Genomic DNA, 17,983 nt, shown 5'->3' on the forward strand with positions numbered 1-17,983 from the left:
GATCACTGATCTCAGGCATTTGGTAATCAGACTCCCTGACTCCTGTACTTCAATTAAAGCCCAGGGAAAAACGTCATAAGGTAAATTTCTCATGAAGCTTTTTCAGATCAGGAAGTGCAGGCAGCCAGAGATCCTGACAAGTGCTGGCGAAATGTTTTAGAAAACACACACACACACCTTGCAGCAATAAGGTAAACTCAACCCTTTACCCACTGAAATGATCAAGACATTTTATATTACAAATAAAATTAAAAACAACACAATTTACAAAAAATCAAACTAACAAAATTATAGCATTTCTAAAAAGCGTCAACAGCTATCCAAAAGCATTCATCTTCCTGGTAAAGAACAGTCCCCAGAAAAATGTCACTGAGAGCAGGGGTGAGGGGGCAAAGCAGGTGGAAAAGCATGCCCCTTGATGGTCCCAGCTAGGGTTGCCAGGTTCAGGGCCTGAGACTGATCCTGTATCTTTAGGAGAAGAGAAGGCCAGCCAAGTGCAGGTGTTCTTGCAACTCTGTAATGGGAAAAACCAAAAGGTGGAATTCTCCCTTCCCCCTGCACAACTTTTAAAGATACAGAAGACCTCTTGGTTGCCAGGCCTGGCCTCCAACATATTACAGTGTTGCAAGAACACCTGCACTTTGTTGACTTTCTCTTCTAAAGATACAGGATCAGTCTCAGGCCAGGAACCTGGCAACTCTAACTTCCCAGCACAGTCTCACCCCTGCAGCAGTACCTCCCAGTCTGTAGCTCCTCCTGATATGGTCCAGGCAGAGGGGTGGGGCAAGGCAGGTGGAAAAACTTGCCCCTTGATGTCCCAGCAGTCTCAAGCCTGCAGCAGTCCAGTTATTGCCCAGTTGTCTCTGTTTCCCTGATAATGGTGCTTTCAGCTGAAGGAAAGATGGCTCTGATTTTAAGTCTTAAATTTGATGGTGGGTTTAAAGTAAACAAAAGAAATGGATGGATTATGTAGGCTTTCACAAGGGTTTTCTCTTTTTCTGACCCAAGGATCTCCCTGAGCAGACAAGATTGTGAGGATAGAAACATAAGAAGCTGCCTTATACCAAGTCAGACCATTAGTCTGTTTAGCTCAGTTCTGTCCACGTTGACTGGCAGTGGCTCTACTAGGGTTTCAGATGAGCCTCTCCCAGGTGTGCCTGAAGATGCTGGGGATTGAACCAGGGACCTTTTGCGTGCATCCAGAACTCTGCACAGTAACATTTGGCAGAAGAATACCAAAGAATGACTCATGACCACTGTCAGATAACACTTCATTACCAGTCCATAAAACTTTACTCCCACAAGTCAAATGTTAAGCCCCTGAAGTACTTATGGAGATATACAGCCTTAAAGGTCCTTCCCCAATAACTTCTGCTTTTCCTCTCTTTCACTTGGAATTTTGTAACAGCTGCTGCCTTTGAAGTGATTGTAATTTCCACACACTGAAAACACAGCCTGCCTTTCAGTCACTGCTTGCAGGGGACCTCTTTCGTAACCAGTCAACCATCCGTGATGTTGTATAAAATAACATAGTCTTTGAAAAACAGTAGCCTATAAAATAAGCTGGAGGGCTTCAGTGTTCTTATTCCCCATCAAAAATGAACAAAGACCAAATCACTATGGATGAGAGTTAAGTAAATTACATTAGAAAAATGCTGAATTTATTTTTTTCATTTTAATGGGAGGGGTATTTCTCCCTCACAATTTATTTTTGAGGAAATTGCCTGCAAACTTCTAGCCCTTCCCTGAGTGACCGGGGGGGGGGGGAAATCAGGGTGGTTTTGTTTTGTTTTTGCAGAATGTAGGATTTCCACATTAAACACAACACCTAACCACCCTCAATCAAATTTTCCATCACTGTTGAAATACCTTTCTATACATTAAGTCTAATTTCAGGGGCAGTACCAGAATTATGTTCAGTCACATAGGCAGAGCCAGCTCACACAGCATTCACTCAGTTACCAATTTATTTCTCCCTTCAGTTAACCAACTGGTTGTTCCTGAGACAGCTTAACAAAGAAAAAAATAAGAAAGGGATGTTTAAAAGAATTTGAAACTAGAGCACCTTAAGATAATAGTAAAATACATAAAAGATATATTGTCTAATAAGCAAATAAACCAAATCCACCAGTCAAATACGAGATGCTTCTTGAACCTATCGAAATTAAAAGTTTCTTTAAAAAAGAGCATCATTACCAGCCTCTCACACTCCCCACTCCTCAATTTTGCTTACACTCAACTCTGCTAGTCTCTTGTCCCCCCTCCACCACACACAAAAGTACCTGAGGAGCAGCAGAGGTGATGGGTGGCAGTACTGATGCACGAAGCATCTCTTCCCTGCATGTTGACCTGGCCTTCCACAGCAGAGTGGTCACTGATGCACTGCCCCCCAAAATATGAAGTGCACCAAAAAAGAGGACAAAAGAAGATACAGATGTGCATAAAAATTGCATTTGCTGATTTAAATTTAGCAATAATTACTATAGCAATATTTAGCAATAGTTACTGTAATTTAATAGAAATACAGTACATCTGTGCACTTGCTATCAAAGTATTGTTGTGCGTCTCCCCAATCTCCGGACGGAAAGATTTTAGGGGTCCCTGTGCTCCTCCAGGGTTTGGTTTCCAGAAGGTCAGCAGAGACTGCGGTGTCGTTTTGAAATATGGTTTGTTTATTTACACACATTCCATCCTGAGCTTAGGATGGAGGGGTTCAAGGCATCAGCAGTCCTATATCCAGCTTTTCCACCTGGGTTGCAGGAGGCATCCTAAAGCCATGGTGCAGAGGGATAGCCTCTCTGCCTGCCGCCAGCCCCAGCCATTCTCTATTCTAAAAACACTCTAAGCACAAACTTCTGCTAGCTGCCAGAAAGGGGGGGGGAGGCTCTCCTGAAGAGTTTCAATGACAAAAGGGTCTTCCTAGCACATTCACTAGTTGCTGGGCAACTGATAGACCCATTATCCTACCTGGCCACTCTATTAGCTTAACAAAGGAGAGACTCATCTGACCAGCAGAGCAAGTTCCTCATTCCAAGACACAGTATTCCAAATCAGAAGCTGGAAAGGGATCATCCATTCCAACCCCCATGCTCATAACAGTATTAACTAACTGATGGGCAACTTCAGGGCTCTTCTCTCCCATCTTATGGTTCTCCCAGGTGTGGACTAGACGGCCCTTCAGACAGAACACTGTTCTCTAACAGCCTTTCAAACAGAGGACAGCCTGTGTAACGTAGGACACATAACCACCTTCCTCCTCAACAGGAGCTGATATGCAGAGCATCTTTTTCTGTTTGGAATCTCCTTCAGAACATTTGTACTAAAGTGGAAGTTTAAAACTTCAGAGCTTGGGGGTGGACCTAATGATGGCCACAACTATTTATGTTGAACTAATGTTCCACTTACATCCCACCTTTCCTTCAAAGAGCTCAAGGAACAGAACATAGTGCTCTCCTTCCAGTTTTATCTTCACCACAACCACTTGGCATAGATGAGGCTGAGAGATAGCAACTGGCCCATGGTTGTCCACTGAGCTTCATGAACCTGGGTTTCCTGTGGTCCAGCACCAGGGCAGGCCCCAGACATGCCGGGGACCTTGGGCACAAGCCTGCCCCAGGCCCTGGCGCTCCCCTTCTGTGATTCGTGGCAGGATCGCTGCTGCGGATCACACACCCCGCCATTCCCTTGCTTAACCTACCTTTCCCAGCTGTTCTGCAGTTGCACACACAGCGCTGCCCTTAACAAAGATGGTGGCCAAGGTTTCCCTAAGGGGCTGAAGCCTCTGCTGCCATCTTGGCTCATGGCAGGGATGCACGCGTGCAGCACGCATGCGTGCCATCAGCCAAGATGGTGGCAGAGGCTTCAGCCCCTTAGGGAAACCTCGGCCACCATCTTTTTTTTAAATTGTTTTTATTGATTTCATAGTAATTTAACATGAATAATATAATGATACAAAAAGACATCAATTTAACTTTAATACCCTCCCCCTCCCCCCACTTTAGAGCCAATTCCTGTTTTGATTCGGTTTATGTGCTATGTTATGGAAAGTATATTAGTAAGTATTGGTATACAGGTGATTATTGTAGTGAATGAAAATTAAATACAATATTAACATGAGATGGTTTAAAATTGTAGGAGTATTATTATTCGTTTAGGAAAACCAGATAGTTTTTGCAGATGAAGAAAGCTGGGTATGTAGGTCTCGTTGTGAGGTGTATTCCATGTAGTTCCACCATACTGACGTGAACAATTCCGGTTTTGCAGCACCTCTTAGAAATCGAAGATGCAGCGTGATTTTGTCCAATATAGCTATCGTCCATATTTTGTTGAACCAAATCTGCAAGTTAAGTCCATCTTGATTTTTCCAGTATTGTAATATTGTTAGTCTCACTGCTATGAGTAGTTTACATAGCAGATGTTTTGATTTTAATGTTTTGTTTTCATCTTTGAATAAAGATAATAAAAATAGTTCCGGTATTAAGTGTATTTTTTCTTTCGTAATGTTGTTAAGTTCGGTGTGTACTGAAGTCCAAAACTTTTTGATCTGTGGGCAACTCCACCATAGGTGGAAGTATGTTCCTTTCTGATTGCATCCTCTCCAACCTAAGGGAGATGTTGATGAAGATATATGAGAGAGTTGTACTGGTGTATAATATCATCTGTGAATTGTTTTCAGCATAGTTTCTTTATGTGCTGCAGAAATTGTTTTGCTGTGTTTAGAATGAAAGGTTGAAGACCATTCAGATGTTTCTAGCTGATATCCCAGATCTTTTTCCCCTTGGTTTTTCAGACCTGTCAGTTTTCCCATATCAATTTCTAGTAATATTTCATATAGGTTAGAGACTATTCCTTTACCAGAGCGACCACTATCTAGTAATATTTTTTTCAAATTGTGTGATAGTTTTAGTAGCGTATGTTTGATTTGAGGGTCCTTTAGGGTAGTTTGTAATTGGTATGTATGTAACCAATCTAAGTTCCAAGATGGAATATCAATTTTTAGTTGTTGAATAGTGATTGGGTTACCTTGTGGGAAAAAATCTCTCAATCTAAAATAATTTTTCTCCTCTCCTATTTCTATATATTTTTTCAAGAAGTCATCTCCTGCTTTCGGGTAAGCAGGTAAGGGAGTTAAAGGGGAGTATATTGAAGATAATTTTAATTGCCATTGTTTCCAGATGGAGAATGTGGATTTTGTATATGGATTATTAATAGTTTTAATCCATGTGTGGGTGATTGGTAAGAAGGGTAGATTCCAAATCTTGCCTTTCGATAACATATTTTCTTCTAATCTAATCCAAGATTTTTTTGATTTCTTTATGATGAAGCTAAGTTGGCGAAGTTGAAATGCTATGTAATATAAATGTAAATTCGGAAGACCCCAACCTCCAGAACTTGTGTGTGTGTAAAAGGATGTCATTGCTAGTCTTGGTCTTTTATTTTGAAAGATGAAGTTATTTATCATGGTTTGCCATTTGCGAATAGTGGTATGTGTAATAAGAAGAGGGAGTACTTGAAATAAATAAAGAAATCTGGGGATTATTTTCATGCGAACGGTCGCTATTTGGCCTAATATGGTTATATTGAGTTTTTTCCATTTATTGAGATCTAGTTTCATTTTTCGTATTAAAGGGTAATAATTAATATAAAACAGTTTTGATGTATTTTGGGGAATTAAAACTCCCAGGTATCTAAAAGCAGAGTTACATATATTAATTCCCAGTATTTTGTGGGTGGTCAATTGGTCTTGAGGGCCAACATGAAAAAACATTATAGAGGATTTGTTGAAATTTATTTTAAGACCAGATATTTCTGTAAATGTTTCAAGCATCAGTTTAAGTGCTGAGGCTGATTGTGATAGGTTTCCTAACATTAATGTCATGTCGTCTGCATATAAATTTAATAGATGTTCTTCGTCAGTCGTATTAATTTTATATCCCTGTATTTGAGCATGTGAGCGTAATTTCATGGCTAGAGGTTCCAGAACCAGAGCAAATAGTAATGGAGAGAGAGGACATCCTTGTTTCGTGCCTCTTTGTATTATTATGGGGTCAGAATCCAGATTATTAGTGCGAATTACTGCAGTGGTGATGTCATATAATCGATTAATCATGTTTAGTATCCTATTTCCTAATTTATATTTATCTAGTACTTTAATTAGGTAGTTCCAGTTTAAACAATCAAAGGCCTTGTATATATCTAAGGATAAGATACCTAATGGTTTTTTGTTTGTTTTGGCGTGATATATGATGTTAAGCAGTCTTCTGATGGGATCAGATATATGTCTTCCTTTAATGAATCCTGTTTGATCTACATGAACAAGATCAGTTATCATTGAATTGATTCTATTTGCTAATATAGAAGTAAATAATTTTTGATCTTGGTTAAGAAGATTTATTGGGCGGTAGGATTCCACTTTTGATTTATCTTTATTTGGTTTGGGTATAACTATTATACGGGATGTTTTTCAGATGTCTGGGATAATTCCACCTGACCAAATATAATTAAATAATTGTGTGAGGTGTGGAGTTAATATATCTTTGAAGATTTTATAAAATGTGCTATTAAAGCCATCTGGTCCAGGTGCCTTATTGTGTTTGAGGTTTATGATTGCTCGGCCACCATCTTTGTTAAGGGCAGTGCTGTGTGCGCAACCACAGAACAAGGTAGGTTAAGCAAGGGAATGGCGGAGCTCCGAAGGTCTCGCTGTGTGACCCACGGCAGTGATCCTGCCGCAAATCATGGAAGGGGAGCAGAGGGGCCCCTGTAGCCCCAGGGGCCCTCGGCCAGTGCCCCACCTGGCCGCCCCTTGGAACCAGCCCTGTGCAACACTATAATCACTACATCAGTAAGAGATCCTAAAATGAGGTATGAGGCACACACCAGCTTCTCATGCTATTATCAATGAAAGGTTTACATTGGAGAGGGATCTTCTGAATATATGCTACGGACTACTTGTCATTGAGGTGGCAACCCTGACTTTGGGCCAACCTCCCCCAACCTGGGGCTGTTCAGAAGTTTTTGACTACAAATCCCATGATGTTTTGGACATCAATTCCTATGCTGGCAGGGGCTGATGGGAACTTTAGTCCAAAACATTTGGAGGGCACTAGGTTGGGGAGAGCTGCTGTACTACTTCAGGATATAGGTTGGCGGAGGTGTCACTATAACTGGACCATCCTCAGTATACACACATTTCAGTACATAGAAAATAATATCAGGCAGAAGCCTAGGTTAGAATTGTGTTCCCTGGTGTGCCTCCTTTTCTATGTATAGACAGTGCTTTTTGTCTGTGATTGTACAGCCAGCTTTTTCTTGCTACCCATAGCAACCATTTTGTACTACTTGCCATGGCACTTATCAAAATATTAATACCAGCATCTCATTTTTTACAAAAAAAAACCCCACACTGCATACAGGGAATATTTTTGTATGGAGGAGCATTATATCATGTGAGCCTCCACTTGTAATAGTTCAGACATGGGTTGATCACAGTGGCAACTAGGCTTCAGGTAGGTATCATCCCTCAGTACTACTTGCTGGCTCTCAGACCAATTGATTTCTTCTTCTGCTGTCTCTATATCCATTCCAATTACCAGAGGAATCCAGCTGACAAAGGAAAACAGATGCCTTTGGAAACAGAACAGGATTTGAAACAAATGGAGGGAAAGGCAATGGCTTAATATTAGAAGTTGCTTCCAGATTTTAAAAAGAGCTCAATAAAAATGGAAATGGACCGCCTTCAAGTCGATTCTCACTTATGTCAACCCTATAAGGTTTACATGGTAAGTGGTATGCAGAGGTGGTTTACCATTGCCTTCCTCTGAGGCTGAGAGGCAGTGACTGGCCCAATGTCACCCAGTGAGCTTCATGATTCAGAGCCTGATCTCCTTTCAGGTTGTAGTCCAACACCTTAACCACTAAACCACACTGGCTACACCATACAATATCTCTTACACAATAAGACTCATCTACATTTGACATCGGCATATACTGAAGCTGTATGCAGGGATGGGTATTTACATTCATATTTGGTTCTCTATTATTTACATTTATGCTTTGGTATTTTGGCACCCAAAGGAGACTGACGAGGTACAACAGCCTTCCCACGCACTTATGTCCCCACTGTCCTAAAAAGAACCTTATTCCCCTCACCTTTACCCCCTCAATATATTTAATGGGCAAACAAAATACCTAAAGACAGCCTATCACTGCTATCATTAGGTATTTTATTTGCTCATTCAGTACATTGCACTTAGGTTTGGTACTGGCTATGCTAGTGAATAAACTGAGTTTTTAAAATGTTTTCTAATGGCTCCATAGCCTGAATCATTAGGCTCTGCCCCTGTCTTGCCAAAATTCACTAGGTTACAACTCCATCTGTTATAAATCTGCTAGGCCGAGCCTCTGTCTCTGCTCTTCTGACCAGCTCCCAGCTCTGCCCATGGACCAACTATGTATGAAATCAAAGGACAACAGCTCCAGCAATCTTGGAGATTTGATTTGGATGGTTTGAAAAGGGAAATGGACAAATTCATGGAGGATAAGGCTGTTCGTGGCTGCTACTAGCGATGACTGTCGCTACTATCTTTCTGGCCTAACAGATGCTGATCTCCTTCAGGTGTAGGGTTGCCAGTTCTCAGGGATCCCACTGGAGACTCAGGGATCGCTGTTGCTGTTCTGACCTCCAGTATGACTCACCCACATGTCCCTGAATCTCCAGCTTTTGTGGATGCCCACCCAGCCACGCATGTGTGTCCTAGCTTCCAGACACGCATATGCTAATTCCCCCCCTTGCTTCTACCTGCTTCAACGCCTCCTTCCTTTGCCTCTCTCTCTCTCTCCTTTGCACGCATGTGCATTGCGCCACCCACCCTGGCAGCACAACAACCCACCAAGCCGGGGATGGGGAAGGACTCCATTCACCTTCCCAACAAGCACCACCCCGCATTCTAATTGGCTGCCCCTGAGGCCCAATGAGATCCCAGGCTTCCTCAGCAGCGGCGCAATCAGAGAGAGAAAGTGAGGGAGGAACTTGGAGCAGGTATGGCGTGAGTTGGCTGGCTGGCATGCTGGCTGGCGGGGTCGCTGGGAAGGGTCCCAGCTTTGGGGGTTTTACCTGGATTAGACGTGCTACCTGGCGCCTGCTTAGTTACTGGGTGACCTTGGGCCAATCACTGCCTCTCAGCCTCAGAGGGAGGCAATGGTAAACCCCCTCTGAACACCGCTTACCGATTGAAAACCCTATTCATAGGGTTGTCATAAGTCCGGATCGACTTGAAGGCAGTCCATTTCCATTTTGCATCTATGCTCCCTAAGCTGGTGAGAAGGAATGACCTTGTCACTTCAGTTGGACCTGGGAACACCCTCTTTTAGGTAAGATTTCTATCTTAATTTCCAATCAGAGAATATTTTTTGAATGGTATGCTCCAAGCAACTGTGGTTGATACTTAATGTATCATGCTTAATGACATCACTAGGGCCTGCCCCTGTGATGTCACTAGGGCCCACCCCATGACATCGCTGGGGCCTGCCCTGTGATGTCACTAGGGCCCACCCCATGATGTCACTAGGCCCCGCCCCTGTTTTCTCAGTTTTTTGGATGGTTCCAACCTGGCAACCCTATTCAGGTGGAAACTGGTACTCTTAGGGTTGCTGACCTCATTTCCTGCTCCTCCTATTCCATCTCCATCTTACTTTGGGACAGGAGCCACCTTCCCCCTCCTTTGTCTCCTTCTCCAGCAGCATGACCAAGACCAAGCAGGGGTCTGTGCATCTTCAGCTTAATAAGTTTGCACTAGGAACTCTTTTCTATGAAGTATTATTTCCTACAATAAACACATTTTCTTATTTCCCTAAGCCTAGAGTCTTAAATGTGATTATATCCAGGGAAAAGGTGTGCTATTTCAGGCAAGTTTCACAGTGAGAATGCTCAGACTCTGTGTTGTTAGCTACATTGCTGGGGCACAGGAGCAGAGAGTGCTACTGTGCTCATGTCCTATTTGTGGGCTTCCCATAGGCCACTTGTTGGCCACTATGGAAACCAAGATACTGGACTGGATAAGCTCTTGCAGCCAAACCTATTCAGCAGGGCTCTTCTGATGCTCCTATGTTTTAACATCCAGTAGATGTTTGCTCTTACAGTGCTTTTAGGGTTGCCATCCTGGGCTCCTACTGGGAGGAAGGGTGGGATATAAATTTAATAAATAATTAGATAGATACAACTGCCCAGTTGGCTGCTGTATCTTCCAAACTGACCAGCTAACACACTCATTCCTCATAAATACCTTTGACATAAAAATACTGCACAGCACCAGCCCTCCAAAAGAAATATTCCTTAGCTCTGCGCCTAAGGTGGCCAAGCTGTGTAACTGGGGACTTGCAAAACTGAATGCTCCTCCATGCAAGCAAAATCCCCAAAGCTTGATTTCTTGGAGAAGGACTCTAGCTTATGACACTTGCTGGCATTCAGCTGGAATACAACCAACTCACAGGGAAGGGAGCAGGATCATGACAGCAGGCTCCACCCCAGGTTCTTCACCTGCAGTATAGAGTGGCACAGTCCAGACACAGGTTTCCCACCTCGTCTGCTTGATTTTTTCTTTCTGTTTAGACTTTGGAAAGAATATGAAATTTCTGTCATGAAATGAGAGAGGTTTAATCATTTTAATCTCTCTACATTGTGATTGTTCAAGAGAGAATGAAAAAGCTGCCATCATAATATTAATATTAGTAACATGGTCTTAAATGATCAGTTCCTGTAATCCTTTGGTTTACATTAAATCTGCTGTTAGTTTTTCTAAATATTGTTCTCTCCTCACCACACTGCCCCCTCCTCTTTATGCCAAATCTCCTTTAACTCTTTGTAATAAAAGACTTGGAAAACAATGTTTACTTAGGTCACAACGGTGATTTCATAACCCTTGCAGATAATGTGGACAGTAGTGTAATTATAGTCTTTTAAACTCTATCTTATCAACATGTTTAACTAACAATTTTATGATTAGACAATTCTTGGAAAGCCATTTTAAGTATACAATCAAGCACCAGCTTTAGCCGTCTTGTAATTATGTTGTTAAGCTAAATTCCCTACATAATTAAACATCAATCTAAAAATACCATGTTGTGCATGAGCAAAACATAATTAAATTAAATAGGAACACCTTAAGTCTCCCTTAATACTTTAAACACATCTTAAAATAATTTGCTTCTTTTATTCTTACGAGCCAGAGCTTTTCCTCTGACAATGATTTACTTTTACCTCAACTTATTTTGCAACAGGGATGTCAGGCTTTCATCAAACTATAGATTTCCCATAAAGTTCCTTGGAGTTTGGATGTAACTTAACTTGAAAGGAAATCTAAGGCATCGTCTCATTTATTTAGCAATGTCAAGGCTGATAAGTAGCAGAGTTTGTCAGTGCTGTTGAACAGGCCAATACTGACCCCATTTTCCTCCCATCTAAAAACTCCAACTTTCCCACCTTAAGGACCTGACAAGATTTGGGGCTTGACAGGTGACAGCAGAGCTAATCGAAAAAGGTAGAAATGAGAGTGAAAGCCCAACAGAATAAAACACAAACATGTCACTAATAGCTAGGAGAGCAGAGTGGTGATGTTACAACCCAGAGTCAGTGTGGTGTAATGGTTAGAATGTTGGACTATGACCTGTGAGACCAGAGTTTGAATCCCCAATCACCCACAGAGCTCACTGGGTGACTTTGGGCCAGTCACTATCTCTCAAGCTAACCTACCTCACAGGGTTGTGGTGAGGATAAAATGGAGAGGGGAGAACCATGTATACTACTTTAAGGGCCTTGGAAGAAAGGAAGTATGTAAATGTAATAAATAAATAAATAAAAATATTGTTTTAAATTTTAAAATTGTGTTTTAAATTGTTTTTAAAATATGTGTTTTAAATTGTGTATTTGTTTTAATGTTTTTGATTGCTGTAAACCACCCAGAGAGCTTCAGCTATGGGGCGGTATACAAGTACAATAAATAAATAAATGTAATAAATAAATAAAAATAACCCTATCAAACAATGGGCAGTGTTTTTGAACTCTGCTGCTGCTAGGCTAACTTTAAAGGACATTGTTTTGATAACTACAATCATTACAGCAATGATTCTTGTTCCTCTGCTGATTGAATATGGAATTGAATGGAATTATGAGACGGATACTGAAAGCTGAGAGTCAGGAAAAATCCCCATTGTAATGTCTTAGCAGGGCAATTTGTGAAGGGCTGTGATCAGTTTGTCTGTGACTCCAGGGATTCTGGGTTGTGTCAAAAATAGGCTGTGCTGCTGGGGCTCATGCTTCTGAGTTCATGAACTTTGGCAGGAAATTTGAACATTCAGAACATCTGGCTTCCCTCATTCTGCCCTACATTTGCATCTGGGGAAGCCATTACATGTACTGCGAAGCGATTTCTGATATAAAAATAGAACTAAGTCACTGGCTTCAGTTTTAGGCTGAACAACAAGAAGTTTATAACCCATCATATACTATGGCTGAAGCTCTGATGTTGCATATAACATAACAGTTACAAGTTTGTGACATGACTTAACTACTTTCCTGAAGGCCATTCAGTCGGATGACACAGATTAAAGCAGCTTTCAGATGCCTTCTGGATGTTGTTAGACTACAGCTCCCATCAGCCCTGACCATTGGCCATGCTGGCTGGAGCTGGAAAATCAGGTTCTGAAATTCAAGGCGGCCTCCACAGGTAGAGGAGGCTTCCCCACTGTAGACAGTCCCCCAGGAACACATGGAGGAGACAGTCATGAGGACGGGAGCAGAGCAAGTGCACTCGCACACACTCTTCCCCCACTACATGTTGATTTAAGCCCCATTCAGAATGTCTGTGTAGGACTCATGAGAAAGAGTTGTCCTTACGTTGTGTGGTAAGCCTCTATATTTGAGGCACATCTTTAGAAAGAGTGGGTTGCATCCAACTATGTTAGAAGTGGGAACTGGATCTGGCCAATGGGCCAGATCATTATTGTCCCTACCCCTCAAGTTCCAAGTTTAACAGGTAGGCAGAACTTCTCAAACACTTGATTTCACAATGACATTAGATGACCTTTGAAAGCCCCTTTCAAAGTGCTATCCTATGCAGCGTTTTGAAAGGGGCTCAGCAAGACCTGACAATCAGCTGTTTGTCAAGTCCTCAGAAGCCCCTTTCAAAGCACTGTCTTGTGGAGTGCTTTGCATAGGGTTTTTCGGACACTGTCAGCTGATGAGTGGCGCCTGCAAACCCCCTTTAAACTCAGTCAGGATTTTACCTGCCCCACAGTGTAAGGCAGGTGGGCCTGACTTGGTCAACACAGCCTTGTGGGCCAAATAGAGAAGTTTAGCGGGCCTAGCCAGATCTACAGACTGGAAGTTCCCCACCCCTAGGGTTGCCAGGTTCTTGGCCTGAGACTGATCCTGTATCTTTAGGAGAAGAGAAAGTCAGCCAAGTGCAGGTGTTCTTGCAACTCTGTAATGAGAAAAACCACAAGGTAGAATTCTCCCTTCCCCCTGCCCAACTTTTAAAGATACAGAAGACCTTTTGGTTGCCAGGCCCAGCCTCCAAGAGGTCTTCTGTTTTAAAAGTTGTGGAGGGAGGAGGGAGAATTCCACCTTGTGGTTTTTCCCATTACAGAGTTGCAAGAACACCTGAACTTGGCTGACCTTCTCTTCTCCTAAAGATACAGGATCAGTCTCAGGCCATGGACCTAGCAACCCTACCCACACCTGAACTATGTCATACCCAGAGTAGACCATTCAAATTAATGTACATGATTAACATAAATCCATTGATTTCAGAGGGTCTGTTCTGTGTATGGCTTAGATGGATATCACCTGAAAGGTTTCTCTTCCTCACCTGGATGCAAGCTGGTCTAATTGTATGTTTCATATACTCAAATGTTGTGAGTCATTGAAAGAAGATGAGAAGTACAGAAGGAAGCTGAGGGTTTGTCTTTGTGTTGACTCTGATCTACAATGGTTTGTACTTGCTGGGCAAAGACTGTCTGAAACCCTTGTAAGCCATCTGTCTCTGACATTTCTGCATGAGCAGAAAAGATACTGCCTTTTCTGGGAACGATAGCAACATCTGTTGTGAGAATTGCCCTTTAAATCAGCTCTGGGTCCATTTCGGCATAACGTACAAGGAATTCATTTAGTTGCTTCCATACCATCCAGTTTGGCATTGCAGGAAAGACACCTGCATCTTCTTCACCGAAGGGGTGAGAGAGTCACCTTAACTAGACTTTCTGCTTGATTTTACCATTCTAGAAGGCCTGTCTAGTCGTTTGTTATTGGAGAATGCCTAAAAGCAGTGAAAGGGCTGGATGCCACACAATCATGATGTCAATTATACCAGCTAAGAACAGGATCATTTCCCAAGCTTCATGTTTGAACCAAGTGATGCTTTTGCTTCAAAATGTTGTTATTGCAACCATAGGCAATAGGTTAGTCTTCCCCGAAGACTCTGTAATAAGGTTAGCTTCGCATATATATGAGATTTGATATATATAGCGGTTATGCCAATTCGAAGTGTTCTGTTATAGGCCACCATTTGCCGTATATTTATCAGATCTGTCATATATGTTGTGGATTTGTTCGGAGAATTTATCAAGGTAATCCAGAATATATACATCCATTAGGTGTGGATGTGTCCAACGGAAAGTCTACACAGGTAGACCTTTATCAGTCTAGGTTTTCCTGCAGATATCCATAACTAAAATGCGGACATTGGACACAGAAATTGTGTGATCTCAGGGGTGTGGCCACTGGTTCAGTCCCACAGCCCCTTTCTATGCATGGTGTCTAGCTGTGCATATTACATGTACTGGAAGCTTTAGCCTACTTCTTAATTTCATCATCTTTCAATATTTTTATTATTTTAAAATGGGGATTGTTTGAAGTGCAGGTGTTTTGGAATTCTATCGTCCTGACCCACGGGTCACACTTTTCTGGCATTTTTCAGAATAAATAGACCTGCCCACCCCACATTCCTCCCATGTTGTTGTGCCAGCGCAGTGCATGCACAAACCTGCCATCACCCAAGTTGGGGATGGGGGCATCTCTAAGGAGTTGACGCCCCCACTACCACCTTAGGTGATGGCAGGCGTGTGTGCAGTGTGCTAGCATGCTTATGCAGCATGCAGGCAGTGGAGTGGGCCTATTTTAGCCCATGCCACCTGCATCAAGAAGGGAGTTGGGGAGCATGATGGCCTGGGCTCGGGGCAGTCTGGTGCCCAAGGGCCCATTCATGCATGGTGCCAGTCCTGGACACCAGGACCACATGAACAAACAGCAGCCACCTGTAAATCCCAGAGTAGAACTCAGAAATTTCTCAAAAGATCAGCTCAGTACTAACTGCTCATTACCTACTTCCTTGTTTTTAATTCCTATTTAATGTGGGAAGTGTCTAAGAAGAGACAAAGACTTTTTCCCCTGGACCACGCCTACTGTTATCACACCTAGCCATAGCCCAACCCAGGCTGATGTTTCCCAGCTGGGTGAACCATCTCAGGCTAGTGCTGTTGAAGCATCCCCTAAAGACTTGCTACCTATTTATTCATTTTTTTCTGAACAGGTTGAATATTGTGATTAGGTCACTTCCAAATTCTTGATTTAAAATTCCAGTATGAATTCACATAAGTTGTGTTTACATAAAGAAGCATTACATTTTCTTTTATACCTGCATTTCACGCTTTTCATTCTCACATTTTTGTGCCAAACCATTTTTATTCTTGGCATATTTTAACCCTTTTATACTATTTTTTATTCCTGCAGGCAAATTATGCATGACCAAGAGCCAAGTCATTATAACACTCAAGATAATTCATGAATTCACAAGCAGAAATGTGAAGAATTTTGACTCACGCATTCTAGTTCCTTTTGCTTTTTTGAAAGTTGCTTACAATTTTTTCTGGATCCTGATTGATTATACTGCTGTAACAGCGATTGCACTTCTTGTTTTAACTGATTAGTTTCATAGACGTTCCCCTTTCTTAATTTATTGAGTTCTTTGATGCATATACCTCTCATAACAGCTTTCATTGCCTCCCATTTAATTACCATGGAGACTTCAGGGGTATCATTTTCTTTAAAGTAATTAATTAGAGCCTCCCTCAGTTTGTCTGCACTGGGGCAATGGGTTAGTGGTTGTGAATTAAAGTGCCAGATTCTCGATTTTGGTGCTGTAGTTAATAAATTAAATATTCTGCTGAGACTGGAGCATGATCTGTAATATAGATATCACCAATAGAAGCTTTTTTTAAAGGAGTAAACAAACTCTCTGATACAAAAATATGATCCAATTTTGAAAACAAATTGTGTATTTTGGAATGATATGTGAAACTGACATCTCTAGGGTGCGATTCTCGCCATGTATCACAAAGATTATGTGCAGCTAAAGTTTGATAAAATTGCAGGTTTTTCCTTCTTCCTCTGCCCTGTATATGTTTCAGCACCAGTTTGGTTGAAGAGTAGTATAGATCTTAGCAGGCCCCAGGCCCCTAGTATCCCAACTAAAGTCTCCTCCAATTATAGCCTCGCTGTCACTGAACTGTGTAATTGTTTTGAAGCAACTTTCTCATAAATACCATCTGACCAGAGTTTGAGGAACAGACTGAACAAAATAGTATTGATTGTTTATTATCTAGTATGCCCTCAACAAGTACATAATGTCCATTCAGATCTACGAGCGTTTTATGTTGCTCAGAGGGGAGATCAGCTTTGAAAATTATAGCTGTACCTCTTGCCTTGGATGATCCAGAGCTAACATATTGCTCTCCAAAATATTTCTGTATTAATGTATGGTTTCAGATTTTTTATGTTTGTGTGTTTCTTGCAGCATAACTACATGTGGTTCCATATCTTTGATATATTTAGTGATTCCATGCCTGTTAACAAATTTTTCTAGTCCCTTAACATTCAGCGTTATCACCTGTAGCTGATGAACTGTTCGGTTTAATCCGCATGTTATTGTAGAGATATACCCACATTGGCTTCACCTTTCTTTGAAATAGTAATGTAATCCTTAATTGGCATTCCTTCATAACCTTTAACCATAAACGATAACAATCCCCCCTGCCCTCTTCCCTTCCAACCTTTTCCCTGTTAACGTTCCATTATAGAAGGACCTATACAAATAAAAAAGCACACCTTGAAGAAGAAAAGACCTCCAGAGTGATCCTATTATTATGGTCTCCATAGGTGCACTATGTTTGCTTCACAAAGTCTGCACCACTCCTACATAAACCAGGGTGGTACAAAATCAGACCGGATGCCAAAACTTGATGCCTCTAAAAGAAACTCAGGGGATACTGTATTAACTAATGATAAAAAAATAATACTGAGATTCCTGTTCTCCCTCATCCCTGCAGAGTTCAAAGTAATTGTATCAAGGGTGGTAATACCCTCCCATTTAGTGTGTCCTCCTTGTCTCCTGCACCTCAACCACAATAGCTGTGGCTCTTAACTTGTTAAAATTCCACAGGTGCTTAAAAGCGGCTGGAGCTTTGGCACGATTGCTATTCTGGGATTGCTTGTCTCCTGTCTGTTTCTGCTAACTCTCTTTTCTTTCAAGGTTGCTTGGAATTATCAGTGCTTTGCCAGCCTGATGTCGATAGTCTATTAGTGTCAGTCCCATTCTCTTCCCCCAGCTCCAGAGATTGAAGTTCCACTGGTACCACAAAGTTGCATGTTTCCAAGATCTGTATTGCATACCTCAATGTAGTTGCGTTTAGCACTACCCCCCCCCCCATCTAGCAACAATCAAATAGAAAGGAAAGGCCCAGTGGTACTGTATTCCTGCTTTTTAAAGTGCCATGGTTACTGGCCACAGTTATTTTCTCTGGCATAATGTTTCTGGAGTGAGATCCTGCAAAATCATAATGTGTTTGCCCTCATATTTTTGGTCTTTGGATCCACGGGTCAAAGCCAATAATTCTTCCTTTTGATTATCCCTTCCAAAGCAAACCATGATAT

Source organism: Rhineura floridana, chromosome 2 (genome assembly GCF_030035675.1).
Source record: "Rhineura floridana isolate rRhiFlo1 chromosome 2, rRhiFlo1.hap2, whole genome shotgun sequence".
In the NCBI taxonomy this organism is placed as follows: domain Eukaryota; kingdom Metazoa; phylum Chordata; class Lepidosauria; order Squamata; family Rhineuridae; genus Rhineura; species Rhineura floridana.